This window comes from Lynx canadensis, chromosome B2 (assembly GCF_007474595.2).
Source record: "Lynx canadensis isolate LIC74 chromosome B2, mLynCan4.pri.v2, whole genome shotgun sequence".
NCBI classification, from domain to species: Eukaryota; Metazoa; Chordata; class Mammalia; order Carnivora; family Felidae; genus Lynx; species Lynx canadensis.
The window spans coordinates 1,421,233-1,436,414 of record NC_044307.1 but is presented as its reverse complement, the minus strand read 5'-3'; the positions used below and the strand labels follow the sequence as shown (position 1 = coordinate 1,436,414).

Genomic DNA, 15,182 nt, shown 5'->3' with positions numbered 1-15,182 from the left:
CGCGCGGGCGGTGCACCTGCCGCCCTCCCCCGCCTCACCACCCCCACCCCCCCCCCACCCCCGCCCGGGCGGCAGGCGCCGCGCCCCTCCCTCCAGCCCCAGGAGTGCACCTGCGAGGCTGACGGTGCGGACGAGGCTCTTTGGGTAGAGACAGTGTGGTTGTCCGGACTCTCCAATTAGAGGCTAGAAGGACGCTGGCAACAGTGAAAAAGCCACCCAAGTCTCGGCTCAAGACGTTAGAAGACGAACAGCGTGATAAACCAGAAGACTCGGAATAAACTAAAAGAAGGGAGCGCTGATAAAGACGAATGCAGAAAATAACGAGTTTTAAAAAGTGGAACTAATAAAGAACCTAGATATTTGAAAAGGCAACAGAAGAGTCAAACTTCCAGCTAACCTAATTAAGAAAAGAGAAAATCGGGACCGCAGCCAAGTCCCCATGGTAACAAGAGGGCTTTTAAATCGTGAGAAGCGTCGTAGCACAGTTCAGCAAATGATTTGAAAGCTTAGATGAAGTGGATTTTGTAAATATCATATCCAAGTCAATCCTTGTACAGACGGGAGGCAAGCAGGCTATTACTCTAGAAAAACAGAGAAAGCAGTTGAACAGGCACGCCCCCCAAAAGGGCATCAGGCAAAAATACATTCACAAGCAAATTCTACCAAACTGTTAAAAATATCAGAAAGTCATGATGCTACTTAGATTATTCAAAGCATAGAAAAAGAAGAAAAGCTTCCTATTCGGTGCATAAAGTGAGTATACTATTAACCACTTTTTTCAGTTTGCACCAAAAATTAAAACTAGAAGCCTATTTCACATAATGCAGGATGTCCAACTGGGGGCTATTCCAGAAATGCACAGAGCACTCATTATTAAGAAAGATACCGGCAAAGATTCCCTTCTCCACACAAGTCTATGCAGGGCCCCCTGCTCTCCTTTTCAACTAGGCTTTGGCTTTGGGTCTTTGATTTTCATCTCTGTGTTGTCCAGTTTCTGCGAGAGTCCTTAGTTGGGTTAGCTAGCTGTCCCCCATCCTCCGTATCCGATCACCTTCCATGTCTGATTGGGCCCCTTATCCTCCGCCATCCCCCAGGTGACGTAGGGTCACCGTGGCCCACTTCCGGCAAGAATCCTGTTAGGACCATTCAGCCACAATCCCTCCTTACCCCTGATGTTTCCTCTTGGGAACTTCCTAACCACTGATGAACCCCCGCCCCACTCTTGGCTAGAAATTCCCACTTGCCAAACACTGTATTTGGAATTGATAGTTCTATACTGAGGCCTCTTCCCCCCTATTACGATATTCCTGAATAAAGTCTGTTTTTCCTGCTATTATAGCTACTAATCAGCTCTGGCTTCTCTTTAACAACATTAATACAGACCATCATGTTGATAGAGAAAAGGAGGGAAAAAACATACATGAGTATCTCTATAGGTTCAGAAAAAGCATTTGACAAAAGACAACGTATGTTTAATATTTCACTGGATTGAATGGTGTCCTCCAAAAGTTCGTGTCCATTTGGAACCCGAAAATGTGACCTTATTTAGAAATAGCGTCTTTGTAGATGCATTTAGCAAGGAGGAGATCGTATTGAAATATGATGAGCCCTAAATCTGCTGACTCATGTCCTTCTGGAAGAGGAAAACATGTCAGAGACAGACACACACAGAGAAAAGGAGGCCATGCCACGATGCAGGCAGAGGTCGGAAGTGGAGGGGTACGGGAGCTGCCGGAAAGGACGATGAGGCAAAGAAGGAGACTCAGAGGAAGCACAACCCAGCTGACACCTGATTTTGTACCTCCAGCCTAGATAACTGTGAGAGAATCAATTCCTGTTGTTTTAAGCTACCAAGTTTGTGGTAATTTGTTACAGCAGCTCTAATAAACTAATACAAACAGGGTGCCTGGGTGGCTCCGTTGGTTAAGTGTCTGACTTTGGCTCAGGTCATGATCTCACAGCACGTGGGTTCAAGTCCCGTGTCAGGCTCTGTACTGACAGCTCGAGCCTGGAGCCTGCTTTGGCTTCTGTGTCTCTGTCTCCCTATCAGCCCCTCCCCAACCCATGCTCTGGCTCTCGCTCTCTCTCTCAAAAATAAATAAGCTTTAAGAAAAAACCTAATACAAATCTACTAAAAGCACTCAGTAAAATAAGAATTGACAGACACTTCTCAGCATAATATTTCTTGTCCCATTTTTTGGTGTCACAATCCTCCTGTATTCTAAAGCGCCCCTCCCATTCCGCTTTACTTTGACTCTCTTGGCTGTAGGGGACTCTGGAGTTATGAGAAATGAAGTCGTGATATGGAACAAGTAAGACTTTGATAATACGGAGGACAGAAATCCGGGGCCTGTTTCTCTGGGCATTTACTGAAAATCAGGAATGAGAGTAGAGGGTGAAATAGTTTGAGAAAGAGCAAATCGTTGATTCTATATAGTTTACTTGGTTCTATGCAGCTGTTTTAACCAAAAAGTCAAAAAAAAAAATCACAGATGACAAGAGTTCTGTTGCCTTTCAATTTTCCTGTAAACCACTACGAGCAGATTCTGATTTAAATCCCAGCTGGTCCTCTAGGCTTGTGGCCTGAGGCATGGTTCAAAGGAGACGAGGAACCGCCTTGCTGCACAAGGTTCAGTTGGTGGGGCAGAAGACTCTTGGTCTCGGGGTGGTGAGCTTGAGTCCCACGTTAGGGGAAAGCTAATTGTTGCTCTCCCGCTGGTGCATTTGCTGGTCTCCTCAGTTGTCCTCTGGGCTGCAGCCCCCGGGCTCCATGGTGAGGACAGTGTACTTGGTGGCTGTCCCAGGGGAAAGCTTAGAACTATACACAGTTCAGAGGAGAGGGGGAGGGACGCACTGAGAGAAAAACCTTCCTCTGATTCACCAGTGTCTGTAAGCTACGAAAACGTGGATCGTATGAGCAAGAATATACAAAAGTGGAAGTTCTGACATAGAATCCTATTAGGACCCATGGCAAGGGGGCTGTCGACGGTGCTGACGGCCAAAGCTTTTCAGAAGCGAAAGGTCTAGTGAGGTCAGGCATGAGTGTATTTACAAGCTGGTGAAGGAGACTGAGGTGACCAGAATTATCTAATAGGAGTCTACTAAGGAGCCTCCTTGATCTCTTTGTCAGGCAGAGAAAGGGGGATATGTCCTGACTGCCATGTGCTGATAGCCCCCCTGCACAACTGTGATTCATATCCTTAAAGATTCAAGGTGTACTTTGTGCTGGATGTGCTGTAACTTTTTCAAACTGGGTAAAAGAAGCTACCTACCCCTTTGCCCAACATCCACCCAGATGGCTGGACTAATGTTCTAACCTGCTAAAGGTTTAAGAGTTCACATCTATCCTGACAGTACATGTGACTTCAGACTGTGATTTTGAAATGCTATGATATGGAAACATATGTTTTTTTAAGTTGATGTATGGTTTGCACACACTGTTATGTTAGTTTCAGGTGCACAACAAATAATTCGACAACTCTGTACATTATGCTATGCTCACCACTATAGAAACACAGAGATTTTTAACTGTCTTGGGAAACTTAATTAAAAATTGGAGAATGTTAATGATTTATTAGAGGAAAATGCACATCTGAAAAAAAGCTCAATTATGAGCGTTGAAGCATATTGGGGAGTTAGACTTTTGAAGCTAGAGGAAATGCCCTAGAAAACTACTACCCAGGGGCCCCTGGGTGGCTCAGTCGGGTAAACTTCCAACTTCGGCTCAGGTCATGATCTCACGGTTTGTGAATTCAAGTCCCGCGTCGGGCTCTGTGCTGACCGCTCGGAGCCTGGAGCCTGTTTCAGATTCTGTGTCTCCCTCTCTCTCTGACCCTCCCCCGTTCATGCTCTGTCTCTCTCTGTCTCAAAAATGAATAAACGTTAAAAAAAAAAAAAAAGAAAACTACTATCCACATTGTAAAAACGGTTTCTTGATGTGATTTTGAGAATCCAGAAGGACATAATCAAAAAGCACAATCTACCATTAAAGAAAGCTATTGCCGTCTGAGAACTCTCATGCACAGCAAAGGACTCTGATGTTCCCAAGATGGCCATTTGGTGGTGCCCACGCCATTCTCCAGAACGTGGATGTGCACATTACCTGAAAGTGCTCACAAGGTCAGGGACAGATTCCTCCAAGCTCTTCACTTTATTTTTAGAAAAGTACACCCAAGAAGCTCCTTGGGTGGCCGAATCTTTTCTATGTCTATTTATCATAAGCTCCTTCCCCAAACAACAACAGTGCTAAAGCTCTGATGAATCTTAAGGTTCTCCCATTAAAACGTACATTTCATTGTCTTCATTCTCCAGCCTAAGAAAGCAGTACAAATGAAATTCATGTTTTTTTTTAAATCAATATTTTCAGAAGAGCTTTCTTTACCCTAAAATTCTACCTATTAAAAGATAAACTGAGGCATATGAAAATTGTTTAGTTTATTTGAGCAAAAATCAACTCGGATCTGCTAGGGGCAAGCTTGTGGTGGTTAGAGATGCCCCTCTGACAGCAGGTATAAACACAGAGCAGAAGACAAAGAAGGGAAGTCATTCGACTGGCTAGAGCTTAAAGCCTCGTTGGCTGTTTGTGATTTATTGTCCTTATTGTTTCTATTTCTGAACCTTCGAGCATATACAGGCTTAGTTTTAATCTGCTTAAGCAGGCATTAGAGCCCCCTCGTCTACTGGCCTCTCTGTTTAATTGATTTAACAGTCCTAAGGTAATACAACCTATGCCACAAAATCCTCACAAACTTTTACTGTATAACATCGCTGGAGAACTCTATAAAGTTTAGATTATTTCTTCCCTGACAAATTCTATCCTATTACCGATGGAGTTCAGGACATGCTACTCCAACATATGGCACTTCGGCATATTACATATTTTAAGCTGAAGGGACCTGAGAAAACAGCAAAAGGTCACTCTGGCCTCCCTCTATTGCCCTTCTTCCCTGAAACAGGTCACAAAAGGTGACCTGTGACAGATGCCCGCCCTGTGACTGAAAGAAGCATCCTTATTTCCAAAGACAAAGGGACGCCCCTGAAAAACAACCTTGCTAAGTTTCCCCCAATTTGCCAGATTACCTCAGCCTCCTTAACCTATCACATCCCTCCACGGGTGACCACTGTGCACCCAACCCAACCCAAACATACTCACATCTGTTTCCTTGGGCCATCCTTTCCTTAGGAAGGCTCTCGTGTCACGGTGTCATGTAAAACTTATGTTAAGTAAATTTGTATGTTTTTCTCCTGTTAATCTGCCTTTGTCTTTTTAATGTTCAGACCCAGCCAGGGACCCTGAGAGGGTTGAGGAAATCTTTTGCGTCCCCTACATAACCTTCTAATCTTGCAGGTATTATCACAATCTAATGTTAAGCACACGGTTCTGTGGTTCAGGTACAAGTCGTATTTTCAAAAGAGATGCTACAGGACACACACATACATGAGTCAGGAAACTGGTTAATTTGGAAAAGATAGCCTGTAACGTTAACCTTAGACCTACATTGGAAAAGTCTGATTAAACACAAATATCCCCTTAAACTCTGGGGCATCCACTCGGTTTCATGTTTAACCATGGGCAAGAGATGATTATGTCCTGGGGCCCTTCCTGGCCATGTCTCTTCCTGTGGATATTGGGTCCACACTCTATGTATGGGGGCTCCCAGAATTCTCTATCAAAACAGCCCAGACCCTCCCCTCTTCCAGGGCCTGAACAGACGTCACCCACCCCCCCCCCTTTCGGAGGCCATCCTTCTGAGGGCAGACCATGCCCTTAGCATGCATGCTTCTAGGCCTAGGAGGTGGCCCTGGACTGGCTCTTTGCCAAGTGGAGTGTTTGTAGCTTGGAAGTGTGTGCTGAGGTGTTCACACGTTGAATGTACAAAGCCCTTCAAAATGTGGGATGGAACCGGGGGTGCTAAGAAAGGGGATGGGGCTGTCTCTTTATTTTCTGATTCCCCTCTTAACTCATCTATGAGTATTAGCCAAGCAGGTGCTTCTTCAAGTCAGTCAGATAAGAAGGATAGAGTTTATTTAACACAATAAAGAATTTCTGTCTAGATGATAAGTTTACGTGATACTTGAGAAGTTTCTTCAAAGTCAGGAACGACTTTAAAGGTGTAACAGCAGAGAGAGGGGATGGGAGGAGAGGGCGGAAGGAGGAAGGAGGGCTGCGACTGGGGGAAGGTGCTGGGAATGCACAATTTCGTCCGCCCCGCCCCAGCAGCTCCGCGAAGGAGGGCATCGAAGGACAGGGTCCAGTGCGCTGCGCCTCCGTGCGTCTTGCTCTCCGACGGTACCGCGAGGCGAAGCCGCTGCAGGTGCGCCGGGTCGTCGCTGCTGCGGTGGTTCTCGGGTGGAGAACCCGTCAGCAGGTGGCTGCGGACTCGGCCACGCCCAGTCCCGGAGCAGAGATGCGCGCGCACCGCAAGCAGAGTGGGGTCGGGTGGTTCTCGTTGTTTTTCACGGGAGTTCGGAGGACTGCAAGAAAACAAAGAGACGAGAGAGAGGCGCAGACACGTTTTAATAAATGGTGAGGCGGCCGGAGAGCTGTTGGGGCAAAACCTGCGTCTTCAAAAGTGGAGGTGCCGGGGATTGAACCCGGGGCCTCGTGCATGCTAAGCACGCGCTCTACCACTGAGCTACACCCCCTCGCACGCAGAGAGGCCCGGAAATGCGCCTATGAATGTTCGCTGCGGGTTTCGGTGGCGGCTCACAACCCTTCGCGGCGCCGAGGCGGGTGCACGGGCCCAGTACCAGACCGCCCCGAGGACGCGCTGGGAGGAGAATCCGGGCCGCACCGCGGTCCCGTGTAGGACCTCACTGCGCGCCCAGGCGGAGGTCTGGGAGGAGCCCTGTGTCCGGAGAGGCGGCCGAGGGCCGAGGGGGAGGAGCAATGAGGGGACCAGGACCCCCAGGACCCGAGGGGCCCGGAGATGCGCCGGGGACGCGGGCAGAGCGGGCGGAGCTCAGCGCCCTGTCGGGCCCGAGCCGCACCGACTGCGAGGAGCGCGGGGCCGGCGCGTCCAGGGGGCTCGGTCTGCAAACCCGGCTCCCTGAATCGGCCCTTGGACCGGCGGTGTGCACGCTCCCGCCGTGTGGGTCCTGGTGCGCCGCCCGGCGGGTGGATTATTTCCCGCTGGGGACACTCGAGGCGCTGCCGACTCGGGGGGGCTCTTGACCTTCCCGGTCACGAGCTGCACGAAGGGTTTGGACGGGGGCCCCTACCGCGAAGAGCGCTGCCACTCTTGGTAAGAAAGACGTCTCTGCACAGCCGGGCGAACGTGTTCGCCGAGCGTGCCTGTCCCTATGTTTGGTGAATTTGCTTCCCCTCCAAGTCCCCTAAGTCTGCGCTTCCGGAGAACGGCTCCTCCCCCCCTCCCCTGCACTTGCTTGCTCGGTCACCACACTTGGGCGTCTTTCCCGAGCGAGGCAGGGAAGCCAACCGTGTGTCTGCGCTGCCGCGACGTGGGTCCTGGGGTGGGGGTGCACCTGCCTCGGCCCGGGCCGCTGGGGCAGCGGGGAATACCGACCCCGGGAGCTCGCGTGTCTTCAGCGTGTTGAGCTGGGGACCTGGGGCAGAGGATGAGGAGAGACAAGTGTAGATAAGTGCGTATGCTTTACAGGGTTCTCAGGAAACAAAACAAAACAAAACAAAACACGAAGTTTCTGAATGTAAGCATCTAAGCATATTTTATTGCAGGAGCCGAGATTCAGGTTCTATCCGTGGACATGCAAATTATCTTTCTCCTCCAGGCGTAAAGCTACGAAATCGGGCTTGGCCCTGGAGACTCTACATTTATGGCTGGCCCGGGGTACTCGCACCTGCCGGCTAACAACAAATCCGAACAGCAGAACTGGGGGGACGAGGGAGAGCCACGGTTGCCGTTCAACCCTGCTCTGGCCTGCTCTACAGAAGGAGGTTGTCCGGCGGTTGTTGGGCGGAGCAGTGTTCAAGGCCTAAACCAGCAGAGGCGAGGGATGGGAAGGATGGGACTTTTTGACAAGGAGAGTGAATGGACAGGAATTAGAGTCTTGGTGGGCTTGAGAAGATAGCGTGCACTTAGAAACACACACACATAGCTTGACTGATGTGGGCGTCTTTGTCCACATCAAAAGAAAAAGAATTCTGTCCAAAGAAAAAAATATTTCTTTGATAATTTTCCCCCTTTTGTTCTTCCTTCTTCTTTTCTTCTTTTTTCTCATTCCCTTTCTTCTCTTGTTTAGAATTCCTATTAGTTGGCTGTTGAACTACCTGGAATCATCTCTGAATTTATTCGCTTTCCATTTCTGTGTCTTTTTGTTTTACTGTAAGAGAAATTTCCTCAGCTTGAGAGAGCCAACCCCACGTAGACGTTGCTCATGGAAAGGTCCTTGCAGAGGCTGGAAGGAGGAAACTAGGCTGAAATGATTACCCATACCTGTGCCTCCATTACTCCAGCTCCATGTTAAGGGAAGAGAGAAGGGAATTCTTACCAATCCCTGTCCAGATAATTAGGTATTTTTAGTTCTTTTTAAAAATTTATTTATTTTTTTTTTAAATTTACATCCAAGTTAGTTAGCATGTAGTGCAATGATGATTTCAGGAGTAGAACCCAGTGATTCATCCCCTACATGTAATACCCAGTGCTCATCCCAACAAGTGTCCTTCTTAATGCCCCTTGCCCATTTAGCCCATCCCCCCACAGGTATTTTTATTCCTGATTTTATTTATTTGGACTCTTTTTCTGCATCTCTACAACTATCAGCAAATATTGAAGGTACTGAGAGGATTCAGGTCATCCTGGAATTCTTCCAAGTAACTTCTCTATTATTTCCTTCTTACATAAACACTTGTTGAAATAGCTTTCCAGGCCCATGTTGGAGCCACTCCTGCTGGTGGGGGGCTGGGGGCGAGGCACATCTGTAAACGTCTGCAAAACATAGGTAACTTCCGTGTCCCTGTGAATGATCTGCTTGACCAGAACCGCAGAGTATCCAGTCTGCCACTCCCCAGCGCCCAGTCAACTGGGCCTTCTCTCTCCAGACAAGGTCCATGCGGCCCCAGCCAACCAGAAATGTTTTGTTTTCTCTTCCTTGTTCTTTATTCTTTATGTTATAAAAGCTTCCTCCACCTTTAACCCCATTTTGCAGTTCTCTGAAAGGAGACTGTCCACTTCATGAAGCACTGAAGTTTGTTTGTATCACCTAACTCGTCTTCTTTAATCATTTTTCAAACACCAGAAAAGCCAGGATGAGCCATGATCTCGAAGCAGCAAGAGTTGGAGGTCTTGGCTGACAGGCTCCTGGGAGCTTCTGGTACCTCAGCCCTAACTCACCAAGGACTTCCCTCTCTTCCCATGCTGCGTGGGAGAGTGGGAAGGGCAGTTCATTGTGAAAAAGCTTCAGGGACTTCCCAATGTGAACAACAATTCAACAAATAAGTATGCTTGGCCTTGCTAACAATCAGTTGTGAGGCTGAAAACATCCTTTTCCAAATTATGTCTTACAAAATAATCCAACCATGTTAGAGGAAAGGCTGAGTTATCTACTTCCACCTATAGAAAATAATATGACACAATTGTTGTTATATGAAAGGTAATAAAAATAATGCAGCGAAGCAATGTAGGAGAAACATATTATAGAGGTATATCAGTAAGCTAACTCTGTGATTGTGGAATCCATCAGTTTTTTAAAGTTTGTAATCTGTTTCTGTTTATGCTCTTATTCTAAATAAATATTTACTTTCACCGTTGACTTTGTATTCATCATTTTGAGTACAAATTTTTTTTTCTTTTTTTTTTTTTTAAATTTTTTTTTCAACGTTTATTTATTTTTGGGACAGAGAGAGACAGAGCATGAACGGGGGAGGGGCAGAGAGAGAGGGAGACACAGAACCGGAAACAGGCTCCAGGCTCTGAGCCGTCAGCCTGACGCGGGGCTCGAACTCCCGGACCGCGAGATCGCGAGATCCCGCAAGATCGCGAGATCGCGACCTGGCCGAAGTCGGACGCTCAACCGACTGCGCCACCCAGGCGCCCCAACTTTTTTTTTTCTTAAAGGTGATCCCTGATATTATATATGAGCTTTAGGTCTCATAACACATGGATCTGCCCCTGCCAATGAATTTTAAAAATCACACCTGTTTACCTAAAACATCGTGATGTTGAAGCAAAATGTTATGATTGATATAGATACATAAGGAATTGAGACGTCGGATGCTGTGATGACCACACGGCTAAGGTGTTGGGCTCGGACCCGGCCGGGGCTTCCCTCTACAAGCTCCAGTCCTGCTCACAACACCTTTGCCTTCTAACCTAGCCTGCTGTTAAGAGTTATTTGTGGCCGAGATACACTAATTGTTAGACTGTGTTAGAGAAGACAGTATTAGGACCACACCCCTTCCTGGTGCCCAGTACTGCTTAGCAAGATAAGGTCCTGAGGCCAATTTGAATGTCAGCATCCTGACCTCAGTTGTGACTTTCTTTTCCTGCTAGAGATGGACTTTCTCAAAGCCGAGGTAGTCCAACATGAAACAATTTCTTATTGGACAAATTCTGTAACCCAGAAAGAAAATAAGTTTGAAATTGCGTGTTTTCAGGGAAACTGGGCTGATCCTAAATATCCCCAGCTCATTCTGGCAGGAGCCTCAGACAGCTCCAAATCCTGCACAAAACCCCAAACATATTCAGGACATACTAACAGTTTTCAGAAATCCTTGAGGAGCTGGTGAAGGAAAAGCAGTGTGGTCACCTAAAACGAGGGCAGGCTTTGGAACAATGTTATGCACACTTCTAATACCGTTTAAGCTTTTTTGCAGTGTACTAAAAAAAATGTAAGAAAAAAAAGTAAGGTTTTCAATTCATTTACGGTAGCTAGGGTAACCCTTACTCCAAAACTTTCCAAAGCTGAATGAAAAGGAAATCAAAGACCAATCTCATTCATGTGTATTGTTGCAAAAATTATGAATAAAATACAGGCATGTTAACACAAACACCATGTTGACCCAAACAAATTATTTTTCCAGGAACACAAGAATGATTTATCATCGGGGGAAAAAAAAACAATTACTAAGATGAATTAATAGCTTGAAGGAGAAAAAATGACATGATCTCAATAGGTAACAAAAGGAATTTGGAAAAATTCAAAACCCACATTAGTGCAGCTACTCTGGAAAGCAGTATGGAGGTTCCTCAAAATATTAAAAATAGAACTACCCTGTGATCCAGCAATTGCACTTCTGGGTATGTGTCCAAGAAAGCACAAACACTAATAGAAAAGATATCTGCGCCCCCTATGTTTACTGCAGCAATATTTACAATAATACAAGATATGGAAAAAAACCTATGTGTCCATCAGTGGATGAATGGATAAAGAAAATGTGATACACACACACACACACACACACACAGAATGCAGTATTGCTCAGCCATAAAGAGAGAATAAAATCCTGCCATTGTGACAACATGGATGGACCTCGAGGGCATTATGCTAAGTAGAGTAAGTCAGACACAGCGACACAAATACCGTATGACCTAATTTACATGTAGAATCTAAAACAAAACAAAACAAATGAAAAACCTCATACATGCAGAGAACAGATCAGTAGTTGCCAGAACGGGAGCCAAATGGGTGAAGGGAGAGAAAGATATAAACTTCCAGTTATAAGATCAGTAAGTCCTGGCATGTGATGTGCAGCACGGTGACTAAAAAGGAAAAAAAAAAAAAATCAGAAATCTAAAGCTATCCCAGGCAGGTTGGAGAAGATTGCTTCTATGCTCCTACTGTATCCTGAAACTAAACAGCAAATGTTTTCTTAATGGAAACAAGATCATCCATATGCATCCAAAGCCAACATCATATTTAAGGAAAACTGTGGTCGGTCTAGTCTAACCAAGTACAAGAATAATGGAAGGAAGAAGGAAATAAAAAATACAAAATTGGGGAAGGGATGATGTATGTCATGATGTCTAGATAAAAATCCAGACGAATCCCCTGAAGAGTTTAGACTTCCGAAATGTAATGTTATCTCCTCTGGACGGCGACCACCTGTTTCCAAAGAGTGCTACCTAACTGTCTTGCAAAACTTATTTCCAGCTGGGATCTGCAGTCCACCTTCAAATTTGTAAATGTGTTTGCCAGGGGTGGTAAGATTCCTTCCGTCTGTATTCTCACTCTTTGACCCAAACATTTTTACTAGAATCATGAATTCTAGCACGTCCTTGGTCATAGAATATTGTGTCAGATGGCTTCGTCTCTGCCATTTGGGCCATAACAGAACTGGCAGGGCTATAGGCTGTCCCCAACCTGCCCCCCCCCATCACCCCTTCAGACTAAAGCTCTGACTTGAAACCAGGTTTCTGTTTTGGTGGAAAGCAGCATTCCCCTGCCTACCTAAGGACTAATGGGTACGTCATGGCCAGAAAAAAGCCGGAAATTTGTGCAGCCATGTGACTTATCAAATTGGGATCAGACAGAAAGAAAGATACTATAGACGTAAATACTATTATGTAGGAATGTTTTCCCTTTTTTTCCCCTTTTCGTTCCTCCTTTTCCCCCTCTGTAGAGTGTAAACACCAAGGCCCTGCAAATACGTTGATTTCTAATTATGGATGGGGGACAGGAAATTTGTTAATGAGGCAAAGGAGGGGAAAGGAAGAGAGACAGAAATTAGGGTCCAGTAGATTTAGAGAGAACGTGTGAAGATTTTTTTCAGGGAGGTTTGTGGCAAATGGGCCCAACTATTACTTCGGCGTATGAAAACAAAGGATGCATTCATTCTTCTCGGTCTATGCGGCCTTCCCCAGGGCTCGGCCAGCTTTCCCTGATCATGACTAGCCCACTCGGAAGCCCATCGACACAAAGATCACCTTACTTGCGCAAAGCGTCCATACGATGTTCTTAGTAACTGAAGCAGTTCAGTTGGCAGAGCACACTGGACTGGTTTGGAGTTCTGTGGTTAGATCTTGAGAGTCGCGGCAATTATTTTCTTGTGGCCCTGCTCCCAGAGTAACTGACTGAGGGCCCCCACCCCTTGCGGAAATACATATTTTCGAGTGACAATGCTTGGTGAACAGGAACTATAACTCTTTCACACCATGGGGTTCAGGGCCTTACCCCAAAATGAGGCATCCTCGCATGTTGGGTATCTTCAGCTGAAGGAGTTTGAGAAAATGGCAGAAGCAGGAAGGTCACTCTGACCCCCACCCTCCAAACAGGTAAAGACCCCATCAAGTGAGAGGCGCCTTCTCTGTGCTGAGAGGAGCGCCCTCGCCTGAGGAGACAGAGGGACTCAGGAAGGAGCCGAACAAGCGGGCCTGGCTGAGTTTCCCCAACTTGCCACTCCGACCTCCTGCCTTCTGCCTGTCCTACTCCCACCCCACCTCGCCCCCTTTTCGTCCAACCCGGCATAGAAACACTCAGGTTTCGCGGTTTCTTCCTCTCCCTGTGAAGGCTCCCAGGTGACCCCAAACTGACACTAAAGACATGTGTGTCCCTCCTGTCCACCTACTGGTCCGTTCCGTGTCCAGACTGAGGCCCGAAGGGGGTCACGTTTTCGTCCCCTCACCCCCTGCCTGAAATGAACGGGGTGTGGTGTCTGCGTTTCTACAGCGCCGTGTGCTAGGGACAGCGAGGGGCCCGAGCCCCCTCGGGCCATCCCCCCCCCACCTCCGCCCCGCCGCGCACCTGCCGCGGGTCGCGTCCCCAGGTCCGGCCCCCACAGGGGGCGCGCCGAAGATGGTGACTGAAGGCCTGGGCGACCAGGGGCACCGCGCCCACCTGCAGGGGAGACGCGGCGGAGAAACCGGAGACCCGGGAGACGCCGGCGGGAGACCCTCCCCCCCTTCCCTCCCGGTGACCGCGAGCTTCCTCCCGAGCCCTGACCGTGGATGAGGCCGCAGACGGAGCGGGGACATCGCGCGTCCGGGACCAGCCACACGCGCCAGTCCCCCAGGCCCGCTCCTTTCTCCGGAGCGCGCGGAAACCCAGCGGCCGGCCTTCCTGGGGGCCCCCAGGCCGCGCCCCGGGCGGGTCCCGGCAGGTGACGGCCGCACCCGTCTGCGCCATCAAGCCGCCCGCATCCCCGCGGTCCCCGCGGTCAGGTGTGCGCCCTGCGGTCGTACCCTCACCCCCCCCACCCCCCCGCAGCATCCTCAGAGCTCGCGTCCGCCAAGGACCCCTCCCCACCGCGCCACTTACTCTTTGTGTCGAACGTGGCGGGGGCGACCTGTCAGCTGGCCGCGTGGCCTAATGGATAAGGCGTCTGATTCCGGATCAGAAGATTGAGGGTTCGAGTCCCTTCGTGGTCGCTGTTTTCCTCCGCGGGTGATGCTTCAAGCCCGGCGGGCAGACTTTTCCTCCTCATTTAACCGGCGGGTGTCCGCGGGGTGACAGGGCAGTGTCCTCTGGGGTGACAGTTGCAGATGTTTGCTGGGTGACAGGTGCCTCAGAAAGAACCGGGCGGAGGTAGCAGGTGCGTCCTCGGAGCTTTCTTTCCAGTAGACCCGACACGTGGCATCAGGTGAACAGAAACACAGTGACCACAACTACTTGCAAGCCCTGGGAAGGGATGAGCGTCAGGCTGAGATCAAGAGTAGGACGGGGCTTCCTCAGGCGGGATGTTCCTGGAGGGACCTGGTCTTCCCCAAGCTGACATTACTGGACATTTTTGTTGGGGGAGGAGGAGGGGTTCACTAAAGTATCAATGAAAAGGGGTAAGGTTGAGTTGCCCTTCTGGGAACAAGATCTCTGACTAGGGTTCCCTATGACCGTGGCTCCAAACGTGGTTTGAAATCGGGGTTCTCCAGATTGTCATTAGCTGCCAGGCACATAACTCCACCATCTCCCAAACAATGATCTCAGAGAGAAGCCACCAAAGGCTTTTATCCCAGACCCAACTGTCCTCCAGATCAACTCCTGCTAGTGTAGCCGAGATGGCTTCAGTTTCAACAGGTGAACAAATGCCGCAAATGGGTCTGAACAGCCCGGAGTTTCCTCAAAACACTTAAAAACAGAAGCTTTAAAAATATGACCCAGCAATTCCAGTCCTGGGTGTATATCCAGGAGGAGTGAACGCAGGGTGTCAAAGAGATGTTTGCACTATTCGCAACAGCCAGGAGGTGAAAGAAACCCAAGTGTCCTTGGAAGGATAAATGAATAAACAAAATGCGATACTTACAGTGGAGTATCACCTAGTCTTAGGAAGGGAA

The 15,182-nt window shown here is 48.3% G+C and overlaps 2 non-coding genes across 2 annotated transcripts; one reads left to right on the top strand and one right to left on the bottom strand.

Moving 5' to 3' along the window:
* Nucleotides 1–6,573: 6,573 nt before the first annotated feature.
* Nucleotides 6,574–6,645, bottom strand: TRNAA-AGC. The gene has a single exon. It is a non-coding gene; the product is annotated as a tRNA-Ala (tRNA).
* Nucleotides 6,646–14,209: 7,564 nt separating this feature from the next.
* TRNAR-CCG lies at nt 14,210–14,282 on the top strand. The gene has a single exon. It is a non-coding gene; the product is annotated as a tRNA-Arg (tRNA).
* Nucleotides 14,283–15,182: the final 900 nt, after the last annotated feature.